Below are 12239 nucleotides of genomic sequence, written 5' to 3' on the forward strand. Positions count from 1 at the left end.
ATTTTGTCATGGTTCTCTAAAGGAACAGAACCGATAGAATGAAATCATATATATGTATATACAAATTAATATGTAATATATAAAACTGATATATACATATAAATTATATATAATTTTATTTTCTTTAATTATTTTTATTTTATTTTGTATGTTTGAGTGTTTTGCCTACATGTATGTCTCTGTAACTTATAAGTGCCTGGTGTCTGCACAGGCACAGGCTAGAAGATGGCCGGGGATCCCCTGGAACTAGAGGTACAGATGGCTGTGAGCCAGCGTATGGGTGCTGGATATTGAACTCAGGTCCTCTGGGAGAGCAGTTAGTGCTTTTAACCACTGAGCCACCTCTCCAGCATTAATGTGTATGTTTTAAAGGAAACTTGTTAGAGTGGCTTACAGGCTGTGCTCCAGCTAGTCCAACAATGGCTGTCTCCTGACAGAAAGGCCAAGAATCTGGCAGCTGTTCAGTCCACCAGGCTGGATGTCTTAGCTGATCTTCAGTCTACGTTGGAATCCCAAAGAAAGAGTTTCCAACCCCAGTGAAGGAGTGCCTCAGCACCAGGGCCGATGACCTTGCTAGCAAGAGTGAGGGCAAGCAGGCAAAAGAAAAGGCTTCCTTCTTCCATGTCCTTTTATGTGGGTCAACACCAGAAAGTGTGGCCTAGATTTAGGGTGGGTCTTCCCACCTCAAACGAGCCAATCTAGGTAGTTACTCAGGTGTAGCCAGCTGCTGGCTTTTAGTTGATTCCAGATGTAGTCAAGTTGGCAACCAAGATTAGCTGTAACAGCCTCCAAATTCCTGAGTTCTTATTTGATTTGCGCTGCTGGGCTGGCACAGGCCCCTTCACAGACCCTTTCTTCTCCTCCTCCAGGCATCTTTGTCTTCATATGCAAATGTCTTTCTTTGTCTTCTATGAGATGAAAAGATGATTTTATTCTTTTCACGCGTACCAGCTCCTCCATCTGAAATTATTTTTTCAGTTTTGAAGATGACATGAGCATTGTAGAAGATTTGAAAATGTGGAGATGCAAAGTAAGAAAGTAATATTATAATCCCGTCACTTTGAGAGATCTTCTTTCTCCTTTTTCTGGGCTTATGTTTTTAAAAATCATAGCATTGGGATTCTATTATATTGAAGGGGACACAGAGTTTTTGTTCTGTTGCGGGCTGAGGTTCTGAATCATCCCAAGCAGACACAAGAGGTTACCACAAAGCAAGATTTAATGCAGGGTATCATAAAAGAAGGGGGAGAGGGAAGGCACTGATCAATCAGGGCCGCAGAACAGACTTGGGAGCTGAACTCCGACCCCAAATGTCAGTTGAAGCAAGTATTTAAGCACAAAAATCACAAATACTTGTTGCCAGGTTACAGTTACAATTTTTACCAATCAGAAATCAAAGATTAAGGCCTTTCCTTAAGTGCTCCATCATTGTCAACTGACACACAATGCAAGCTTTTCAGTCCAACCAACCAGATTCATTTTGTTCTATCTGCTGGTAGGAGCCTCCCTGATGTTCCCAGAGAACTAAAGATGCACAATGACTCTTTCTAGGGTTTAAGGAGGAGGTGGGTCAGCTATTGAAAGGTTCTCAGCTTGGGAACTTGAAGTTTATTTCACCCTACAGGTAAAATGGAGTCTGAAGTCAGAATGGCAGTACTTAGGACAAGGTGCTTTTGGCCTGTTCCCAACAGTTCCTTCAAGGGAGAACGGCAATACCCGCTACCTGTCCAAAAGGCTGGAGGCTGACACTTTCTAGGCTGGTGACCTTTGCACTATCTGTGTAGTTGGAGACCAGAAGGGATTCTCCCCCAGACCCTTACCATAGGGTTGTTTTTCTCAGTTAATCTATGGAACCCATCTATATGGACTTTACAAAGAGTTTTGGTGTACTTACGTCTGATTTCTGTTTAGCTTGCTTTGTTTCTCAAGGAGACTTCTGTACATGAGGGACTGAGGTAATTATCACCAGATTAAGTTTTCACCAAACTGTACTATGCTGAAATAAACCACTTGGGGCCTGACTTTCAAAGTTTGTACCTATACTGGCTACTGAGCTTTGCTGAACTGCACTGCCTTCTTGGCTGCTGCAATCATCTCTCCTGTGAGGGCTGTGAAGACCAGGACACTGGTGCCCAACATGGGGTTATTTTTCATCCCTTGTGGTAAAATTTTCAACTGATATCAGGTTGTTAATTGTCGGTCGTTTAAAGTAGTAGAAGAGAGACAGGTGGAGGTGGTCTTTAATCCCAGAATTCAGGAGGCAGAGGCAGGCCTGGTCTGCAAAGTGAGTTCCAGGACAGCCAGGATGTTACTCAGAGAAGCCCTGTCTCAAAAAAAACAAAAATAAATAACAAAGACAATAGTAATAGAGAATGCAAATGTGCCTTTTCAGGATGTAAAGGCCGGGAGAAAGGCAGTCTTCTAAGTCAAGTACAGTATAATGTCCTTGAGGAATCAATGTAGGAGCCTGGAACCCTGACTGGAGGGCCCCCATTATTGTCATAGTAGCATTTATGCCCTGAAATCAAGTGATATTTACAATGTATTTGCTGGTTTGTTTGTTTTTTTTTGAATTACAAAAATAGGGGCATTCCAAGGACTGACTGATGTTTCTGAATGTCCTAGTTGCAATTGTTCCTGTTCTAGAAGTTGAACCTCTTTTAATTTTTCAGCATAATGGAGCCCAGAGCGTGTCATTCCATTGTGAGGGAAAATAAAAACAAAGGGATTGCTGGGGCAGCCAAGCCCTGGGGCAGAGGCATCAGAATCCCACTCACTTGGCCGCACTTGGCCAAGTTGACCAAGTTGGCAAGACCCTGGTTGGCAGAAAGGGCCACAGGGTAGGGACAGCTGGAAGGCTCTGATTTCCTGTCAGATGGCTCAGGAGAGCGAGCTCTGTGTGAACCTGGATCTGTGGGGTGTAAGGACCAACAAGAGGGGTGGGGCGAAAACCGGAGCAGCTGTGCACTCTACTGACTCAATGTGTGGATTTTCTTTGTTTGTTAGTTTGTTTTTTGTACCCAAAGGAGGTACAGGCAATAGAATACTGCAGTCCAGATTGCAAAGTAATGGACAGGAATTTTATTCCCCTTTTTGTACCAGCTACCATGCTCTCTGATTTTCATTATCTGTGGTTTCATGTTCAAGAAACTAAGGACTGAATTTTACAGTCATTTGAGAAAAGCTCCTGACCTCTTGCTCTGAATATTCTGCTCCCTAGATCTTAATAAACATCTCAGTGTTGCACGAGTTCTAATTGGTCCTAAGAATAAAAACCTGGAGCCACATATCGTGCGAAATGCTGAAAGATCAGAGAGACAAAGTAGCAAGCTACTCTTACTTTGCTAACTCCTCAGTCAAAAACGGGCCGAGCTCCTGTCTTCTTCCACGTCATATTTCTCTCTCTGCCCAGCCATATCACTTCCTGTCCATCTGTAGAGATCTCCAGTCCTCTATGGTTAACTAGTGACTAGCTCTGCCCTCTGATCTTCAGACAAGCTTTATTTGTTAGAGTACAAACAAAATATTACCACATCTCGGTAACTGTATAAAACACTGTCTCAGAGGACCCAGAAGAGACCATGCTATTTCACTGTCACTTAGAATCGGGTGGCGACTCCTTGGGTGAGAAGACCAAACTCCTACTCTTGGCTTCTATTTAAAGAATTTTTTTTTTACTGTCTCTGAGGGTTGAACACCACATGTTGAGCACCATTTTGACCCTTGACCTATAGTATGAGCCTTTTTCAAAATTGTAAATATTTTTTTTTCATATACTATATTTTGATCATTATTTCTCCTCTCAGATCCTCTCTACTTCCCTACCCATCTGGCTCTATCCCTTCTTTCTCTACCTGTTTAGAAAACAAACAGGCAAATATAAAACCTAAACAAACCAGAATAAAAAAATCAAACATTCAAAGAAAAAGCATAAGAAACATAATACCCTTCCCCCAGAAAACCAAAACCCATAAAATCACAAAACTGGAAGCCATAATATTCAGGCAAGAGACCAGTAAGAGAAAAAATGCTCAAAGCAATACAAGACAAAAAAAAATCTACAAAACCACCGTTGAGTTCATTTTGTGTTTGCTACCCTTAAGTACGGCTTATGTATCCAATGAGACGACATTGGGGAAAAGTAGTTTAGCTATTGGTTGAAGACAACTTCTTGGGTAGGGGCGGGAGATGGTGCTGACTTCCACTCTCAGGTCTGGGACCCCTTCTAGCTTGGTCCTGTTGCCTGCTGCCACAGCCTCTGTGAGTTCACGTGTTGGTCCCGTTCTCTTCTGCACTCACAGGCCCTCTGTCAACATCCAGCTACCACCAGAGCCTTCTCACATTTCCAGGCACACAGGCATCACTTCTCTTGCCTTGATGCACTTAGGTGTTTTCACATTTTGCTTGGTCCCCAGACAGCCAGCTCAGTCCTTGTCTGTTTTAGTGTCCCAGTGCTGTGTGTTGAATGCCTGTGTGCCCTCCAGATTGGTATATTGAAAGCTTAGCCTCTCGTGTGATAGACAGAGGGCGTTAGGAAGCAGTTAGCTCATGAAGACAGAGCCTTTGTGCATGGGATTAGTGTCCTTATAAGAGAAGTAGGATATTGGGCTCGTTCGCTGGGGCCCTCGCGCCTCTATAGTATAAACATCAGACAGTCACTTCGGCAGTGATTTTCCTCTCTCTGTTTCATTTTTGTCAGAAGTCTAAATCCTCAGCTGTTTTAAAAGATTGCAGGGAACAGTCAAGATGTGAAGGGAGTATTTTTTGAAGCCTCTTTTCAGAACTGTGACTGTCACTCCATTCCTAAAAAGACTGAGTCACCGGTATACAATGTCAGTCTTGACAGAAGCTAAAGATGATGGACAGCGGTACTTCATTAGCGGTAACTTGCAAATTTGGAGACAGGCATTTTGCAAAGGAATTCTCCAGCCTTATTTTCACTTCTATATGTTGCAGAAACAAATGCACATTGTTTCATTGTGATTTGCTTTATTATGAATCATAGGCACTGTGTTTTTACAAACTGAACTTGACACGAGTTTATAAACATCTTTTTTTGCCCTCAATGCTCTAATGACCCTTCCTAGCATTTGACAATAAAGTATTCTTAAAGTAAGATATGCACTTTTTAAGGCTTGGTGCTATTGTCTACGGCCATATGAATGCGTTACCTGCCATATAGCATATGTAAATTTCATTTGCCTTGGGAAACACACACACCTAAAAATGTGTGCCTTGCTTTCCTGTGGTTTCTGCTCTAGTGGGATGGGCTGGTACGGAAGCACAGCATCTCCCAGGCATTCTATGATGACAGCCGAATCCTCACAGTGGGGTGGAGGGACCACAGCACACTGAGGCTATGACAGTTTTATTGAGAGCAATCAGACTTTTTATACCTTTACCAGAAACAGGTCATAATGGCAGTTGCCAAGATCAATACAGCTGTAGTTGCCAGGATACAGCAAAGTTTGCCAACCATACAGGGTACACGAGATAATGTCTAAAACCAATTGTCCTGTCAAGCTTTTGTGCTTCCTTGACTACTAAGGGACACACAGTGGCCTGAACACTTTACTGCCTGAGGGAGTACATCTGTTTCTCAGGGACTGGGAGGTACACTGTGTGCCAGAAACCATGGACTCTAACCTGGAAAATCCAAGATACATGTCTCTTAAGGCAGCTAGACCAAGGCAATGCTGTGGTTCCCTGCAGAATGGGAGATTCAGAATCCTAGAAAAGTCAACATTTCACTTCTCAACATCACAACACAATTAGATAATAGAAGAGAGGGGTCTATAAAGGGTCAACCACGTAAGCATATAGGATTACTTTTCGGCTTCATGCTACCACAACTCTTAAAATACCATGACTGTATTTAAAGTTTTGGAAAGTAGAAAGGGAAAAGTAAAATTAGTACCCATTTCCATCATCTATATAAAATGATTGTTAATATATTGCCATATGTATTGAACTTTTTATTTTGCTTCAAAGATTTTTTGAAACACAGCCTCACTGTGTAGTCTTTGCTAGACTAGAATGTGTGGTCATCTTCCTGTCTCTGTGCTCCCCCACCCCCACCCCCACTACTTGGATTCCAGGCCTTAGTTATTGCTACCAGGCCCTGCTTTGCTGGAAGTATTGCCATAAAGACATAATTTTTTGTTATTCCTTTTTTTTTGGGGGGGGGTAAGGTCTCACATGGCCCAAGGTTGGCTACAAATGCTATGAGTTGATGATGACTTGAACTTCTGACCCTCCTGTCTCTACTTCTGGGTTTACAGGCATGTGACACCCTGCTTGTTTAATAGGGTGCTGGAGAGCAAAGCCAGGGCTTTGTTCATGCCTGCTGTGGTGGTTTGAAAGAAAATGGCCTCCAAAGGGAGTGGCACTCTTAGGAGGTGTGGCTTTGTTGGAGGAAGTATGTCACCGTGTGGTTGAGCTTTGAAGTTTCCTGTACTCAGGATATCACACAGTGTGACTGTCAGTTGACTTCCTGTTGCCTGCGTGATGTAAGACACTCAGCTATTTCTCCAGCACCATGCCTGCCTGCACACCACCATTTCCCCACCATGATGGACTGAACTCTGAACTGTAAGTGAACCACCACAATTAAATGTCTCTTTTATAAGGGCTGCTATGGTCATGGTGTCTCTTCATAGCAATAGTAACCCTAAGATGCTGTGCAATGTTTTTTGCTCTTTTGGGGGGTCCTGTCACCCATCTCCCAGATCAATCACACATGGAGGCTTATCCTTAGCTATGAATGCTCGGCCTTAGCTTGGCTCGTTTCTTGCCGGTTTTTCTTGACTTAAATTATCCCGACTATCTTTCCCTCTGAACTTTTTTGTTTCCTTACTTTTGTATCTCTTACTTTCACTCTTACTCTGAGGCTAGCTGGGTGGCTGGCCCCTGACATCCTTCTCCCCTTGTTCTCTCGTTGCTCCTCCTCTTTCTTCTTTCTCCTTCTGTTTATACTCTCTGCCGCCAGCCCCACCTATCCTTGCTCTTGCCTTGCTATTGGCTGTTCAGCTGTCTATTAGGACCATCAGGTGTTTTAGGCAGGCAAAGAATCACAGCTTCACACAAATGCAGCAAAGACAAAAGTCACATACCTTAAGATAGTATTCCCCGGCACTAAGACACCTGGTGAACACTTTTGGAGCTAAGCCACATCCTCTGCACTGAAGACATTCTATTTTAATTCTTCTAAGCATGCATCTTTTGAGAAACCACTCACTACTTTATGTAATTATCATTTTGTCTGCTTGTGTATTTGTATTCCCTGTGTGTGCTTGGTGTCCATGAAAGTCCAAAGAGGTATAGAATCCCCTGGTGCTGGAGTTATAGGTGGTTGTGAGGCACCATGTATGTGCTGGGATCACAGTCATGTGTTGCCACACCCGGTTCACACTATCATTTTAACCTAACAAAGTAAATAATAATTTCCTACTCTCAGCTAACACTTAGTCTGTGTGATTTCCAACAACCTTTCTAAGCTTGGGCGTCTTTGATTGTGAAAATTAATGTTACCTTCAGAATAGAAACTGAAAGAAGTAGATGGAGTGTGAAAAATTTCTGATTTCAGCATGCAAGCTATAAAAGAGAATGCTCCCCTTTGATGAAGAAATTAGAAATCAGAATCTCTCACCAGAGTGGTAGCTCTCCATGCTTTAGGAAAACCAAAAAGTAGAATGTAGCCTGGATCGTGAGCAGAGAATCAAGATCAGGAGAGTTTGAAAGTGGAAATAGAAAGGGAAGTTAGATTCTGGGTGTTTTGGGCAAGGATGGGAGGCAATTGTCTTTTGTTTACCCATGACAGGCTTAGCACCTACTTTGGTTTGAGGGGAAAGGACAGATCTGGGTTCAGATTCCAATTCCACTTCTGTGGCTGCATGGCCTTGGGGGATGAAAATCACTAAATATGCCAGGTTTTATTATGCGTGTATAATGGTGTGTGTGTGTGTGTGTGTGTGTGTGTGTGTGTGTGTGTGTGTATACACATGCTCACATGCATGCATGTGTGTGTGCATGTATGTGGTGGGCAGCCACGTGCCACAGCTGTCCGTAGGTTAGAGGATAACGTTTAGGAACTGATTCTTCTGCTGTGGGTTCTGAGGATGGAATTCAGGTTATCTGGTTTGTGGGGCAAATGCTTCTACCCGCTAAGTCACCTCATCAACTCTGAACATTCCAAATTTTAGCTTTCATTTATAAAAAGTACTAATAACTTGGCCAACTTTCCATGGTTGTTTTAGACATTACCGCTATTGACTGGCTATTGCAAACACACCTCCGAGAGAGTGTACTACCACTGTAGTATTTTACCTCCCATAGTTCGCATGTTGTCCTCAACTATTGATGAGGACTTCTCAGAGACAATTATGCCTAAAGTATCATCTCCAACAGCGAAATAAATATAGGAGGCACAGGGATTTACGCAAACAAAAGAAACCTTTGCTGATTCCCGTTCATCTCCTGATCCTCGTGGTTCACGAGCAAGTTCTGCAGCTCTACTAAGGCTGAAGCCTCTCCCTAACAGGTCCTTCCAAAGATCTGTGAGGGTTCGCATTTTACTGGCCCCGCTTCCCATGTGGCCAGAGGGTTGTAGCAACAACAACACCCTCAAGTCAACTTCAGTGAGAGAAGCATTTTCTCAACTGCCTTGGGATCCACATGATTTTTTGCTGAAGCAAATCCTTTCCTGTAGGATTGAAACAGCCAGAGATGATTGTTTTCCAGCAGAGATGTTTCACTGGAGCAGTTGGCAGGCTTTGGTCATGGCTCAGGGAGTTGCCAGGAGACACCCAAAGGCTGTGAATTGGGTTGTCTTCTCTCTAGAGCCGCAGTCTTGTTTTCGGATTTCAGCTTACATGAGAACTGCCTGGTGTTTAACTCAGGTTTCCAGGTTTGGAAACAGTGGTTTTTAGAAAGCGGTCTAGGCGACAGTTCTGCACAGAAGCTGTCCTAGTTAGGGTTCTGTTGCTGTGAGGAGCCACCATGACCAAAGCAACTCTTATCAAGGAAAACATTTAGTTGGGGCGGCTCGCTTACAGTTCAGAGGTTCAGTCCGTTATCATCATGGTGGGACATGGTGGCATGCAGGCAGACATGGTGTTGGAGGAGTAACTGAGAGTTCTGTATCTTACAGGCAACAGGAAGTGGTCTGAGACATTGGGCACTATCTTGAGACCTCAAAGCCACCTCCACAGTGACACACTCCTTCCAACAAGACCACACCTACTCCAGCAAGGCCACGGCTCCCAATAGTGCCACTCCTTTTAAGGACTATTTTCTTTCAGATAACCACAGAACCCAGCCACTTTGCTCGAAAAGTCAGTCTGTGGAACTGATTCTCTGGGGATTGATTGGTTTTTGGTGAATTGATGTCTAAACCAAACTGCAAATTAATGTCTAAAGGAAATTTCCCAGTGTGGTCCCAGGAATGTAGGGTCCACAGCCATTTCTTGGAGTGTGTGTGTGTGTGTGTGTGTGTGTGTGTGTGTGTCTTTGTTATCAAACTTTCCATGGCCATCTATCTCATAGCTTAACATTCAGAAGAAACCTTTAGGAATATTATTATTTTAACACAAGAATAAAGTGGTATTTATTTACTTCCTACTCTATATTATTTACTTCTTAATCATAAGAGATTTTGATGAAATCTGTCCCAGGTAATCAAGATGTTTATGGGTGGCAGTTCTCTGAAGAACCTCCTCAGTGACAGTCACTGTAACTCTAGACACTTTGTTTGCTTATTCATTCATTAAACAAAAAATTATGTGATACATGGTTGGGCGAGAGGAACTGAGGCAGGTGCTGATGATATAGTGGCCCAACTCAGGTGTGGTGGCTACTTCCTGTAGATGATTACAAGGCTAGCAGAGTCTGCGTGTGTCCACAGAAGCTCTCAGTATGAGAAGTGACGTATGCCCATCAGCTCACCACACTATCAGTGGAGAACTGAAAAGATTACTAAACCTATGGCAACTCAGCCATGACAGGGGATTTCGACCCCAGTAGAAACTCAAACCCATCTTTCTTGAGTAAATGATCATCGATCTAAGTAGCTAGGTAGAAGGAAGAACTTTCTAGAAAGCAGAACAGCAGCATATGAGAGGTCTGTGATGGGAAGGAAGATCAGTGGAGAGCTGAGGGGTCCGTAGGAAATTTAGGTGGCAGATTGGTGAGATTAGGTGTTAGTGTAGCAATGGGAAAGAGCGGGGAGGAGATGTTGTCACCTGAATATGCTTTTAACAGTTCATGCTAACTTGTACAGTTGATCCCATACCTGGGTGGGTGGCATCTTTCAAGAAGGCAGAGGACCCTGAAAGAATGAAGTCTCACATTATTGTCTTATTTCTTTGTGGATTGCGGTATGGTAAAGGCAACTTGCCTTTGGCTTAGTTAATTGGAGTTGCTTTGAGATAGCTACCAGAGTTGCTTAGAAGGCATCCTGCCAACGGGCACAGAATGGAGGGGAGACTCTGAGTTGATACAGAAGTCTGTGTCCTGTAGGAGCTGGTGGTAGTGGAAGCCGTGAGAATGAATTTTTCCAGGAATATAAGAGAGGTAGAATCCCGACAGCCAGAGGACAAGAATGAGTCCTGAGGAATCTTACCATGTAAAGTACAGGAAGAGAAGCGGAGGGCACACCAAGGAGAAAGCTGAAGGCACTCACTTCTTTCATGAAAGAAGTTTAGTTATTAAAAGTCACCTGGAAGATATCCATTGTTGTAAAGGGGTTGCCTGTGTAAGAGATGAGAGAGGAATGCACCAGGAAGGCAGCCAGGGGTGGGTTCCAAATCCTGTCCCAAAGTAGCTCTGTGACTGACATTGTCTCTAAAATATTTTGCTCAGCTGGTGGCAAAAGACAGGTGTTAGCAGTGGGTACAGAGGTTTTAGTGTTTAGGAGATCAGTGTAATTTGTTTTGGACGTTCACCTTGTCCTAGTGTGCAGATAGCTCAGTGAGCTTGAAGGAGCTGTGAATTTGTGCAGAGCCTTTCAGCACCATGAGGGGGTGAACCCGGGAAGGTCATATCCAACATTCCCAACAACTGGTCACCCAGTGGCCACGATGCTCTGTGCTCAGACTTGGTTTCAATGAAAAGACCCAACTAGGGCAATTCTTCTTCTTCTTCTTCTTCTTCTTCTTCTTCTTCTTCTTCTTCTTCTTCTTCTTCTTCTTCTTCTTCTTCTTCTTCTTCTTCTTCTTCCTTTTCCTCCTCCTCCTCCTCCTCCTCCTCCTCCTTCTTCTTCTCTCTATTTGACTCAAAAGAATTATTCTGCTACATAGAATTCCTAATTTAAATTGCACGAATCAGCTCTGCCACTGATGAAAGATTTAGCATTTGGGACAGTTTTTGTGGTGGGAACGTTCTGTGGAATGTGAAGTGACAGCTGCCTTGTCAGACCACTTGATTCCAGCTGCGTAAGCAGTCTGGCCCTCAGAAAGCGATCGGATAGGAAGCAGTCACTCCGTAGGCAGAAGGCAAAGAAAAGTCAGTTCCACGCTCACGGGTTTGGACCCTGTGATAGGGTGAGAGGAATTCTGTAATCCTGTAAGGGTGGACTGAAAGGCTGTTTGTAATTTGCTATGTATCCATTTGTACTTTTTTGTGTATGTGCTGACATCAATTTAATAAGTATCGGTTGAACGTTTATGTTCAAATCCTTGTGTAAACCACAAAGAAACAAGGTGTGATCTGTATTCCTAGAGTGCTGAGGAAAGGATGGGTGCAAGTGTGAAAACAACGTGATTTTCTTTTCATGACACAGAGGGAAATAGTAGGGAAGAGAGGTGGCGGAGGTGATGTGTGTGTGTGTGTGTGTGTGTGTGTGTGTGTGTGTGCGTGTGCATGCATGCGTGCATGTGGTGTGTGTGTCAAAGTCAGGCAAAGGTTGGAACTGGCCGATGCTCACACAGGAGAACGCACTGGAAAGCATGGGAAGGAGTTTGCCACTCAGGGATGGGGATGTGCAAGGCAAAGGCAAAACCTGAAAACCTTTGGGTACTGCATTGCACTTCGGGCTGAGTTTCAAATGTCTGCCTGTGGAGTTGGGCTTTATTTTTGTGGGTAATGAGAGCCTCTGAAGGTTGTTGGGACTCAAGGTGAGAGTCCATGAGATAGCTGGAGGGTAGGAGCAATGGGGTGGTTAGACAGGAGATGGCAATTGAGCAGCTGCCAGAAAGACAGAGAACAGGAAGGGAGGAGCCAAACTGAAGTCCAGAGTGGTGGCA

The 12239-nt window shown here is 43.7% G+C and overlaps 1 long non-coding RNA gene across 1 annotated transcript in view; it reads left to right on the forward strand.

Moving 5' to 3' along the window:
* The first annotated feature begins 6466 nt into the window (after positions 1 to 6466).
* Positions 6467 to 12239, forward strand: part of LOC146894917 (uncharacterized) — a 29258-nt gene continuing 23485 nt past the window's right edge. Inside the window, exon 1 of the long non-coding RNA XR_015001339.2 lies at positions 6467 to 6591. This is a non-coding gene — a long non-coding RNA (uncharacterized LOC146894917). The remainder of the gene's footprint in view (positions 6592 to 12239) is intronic.

Source organism: Myodes glareolus, chromosome 5 (genome assembly GCF_982192425.1).
Source record: "Myodes glareolus chromosome 5, mMyoGla1.1, whole genome shotgun sequence".
Classification (NCBI taxonomy): Eukaryota; Metazoa; Chordata; class Mammalia; order Rodentia; family Cricetidae; genus Myodes; species Myodes glareolus.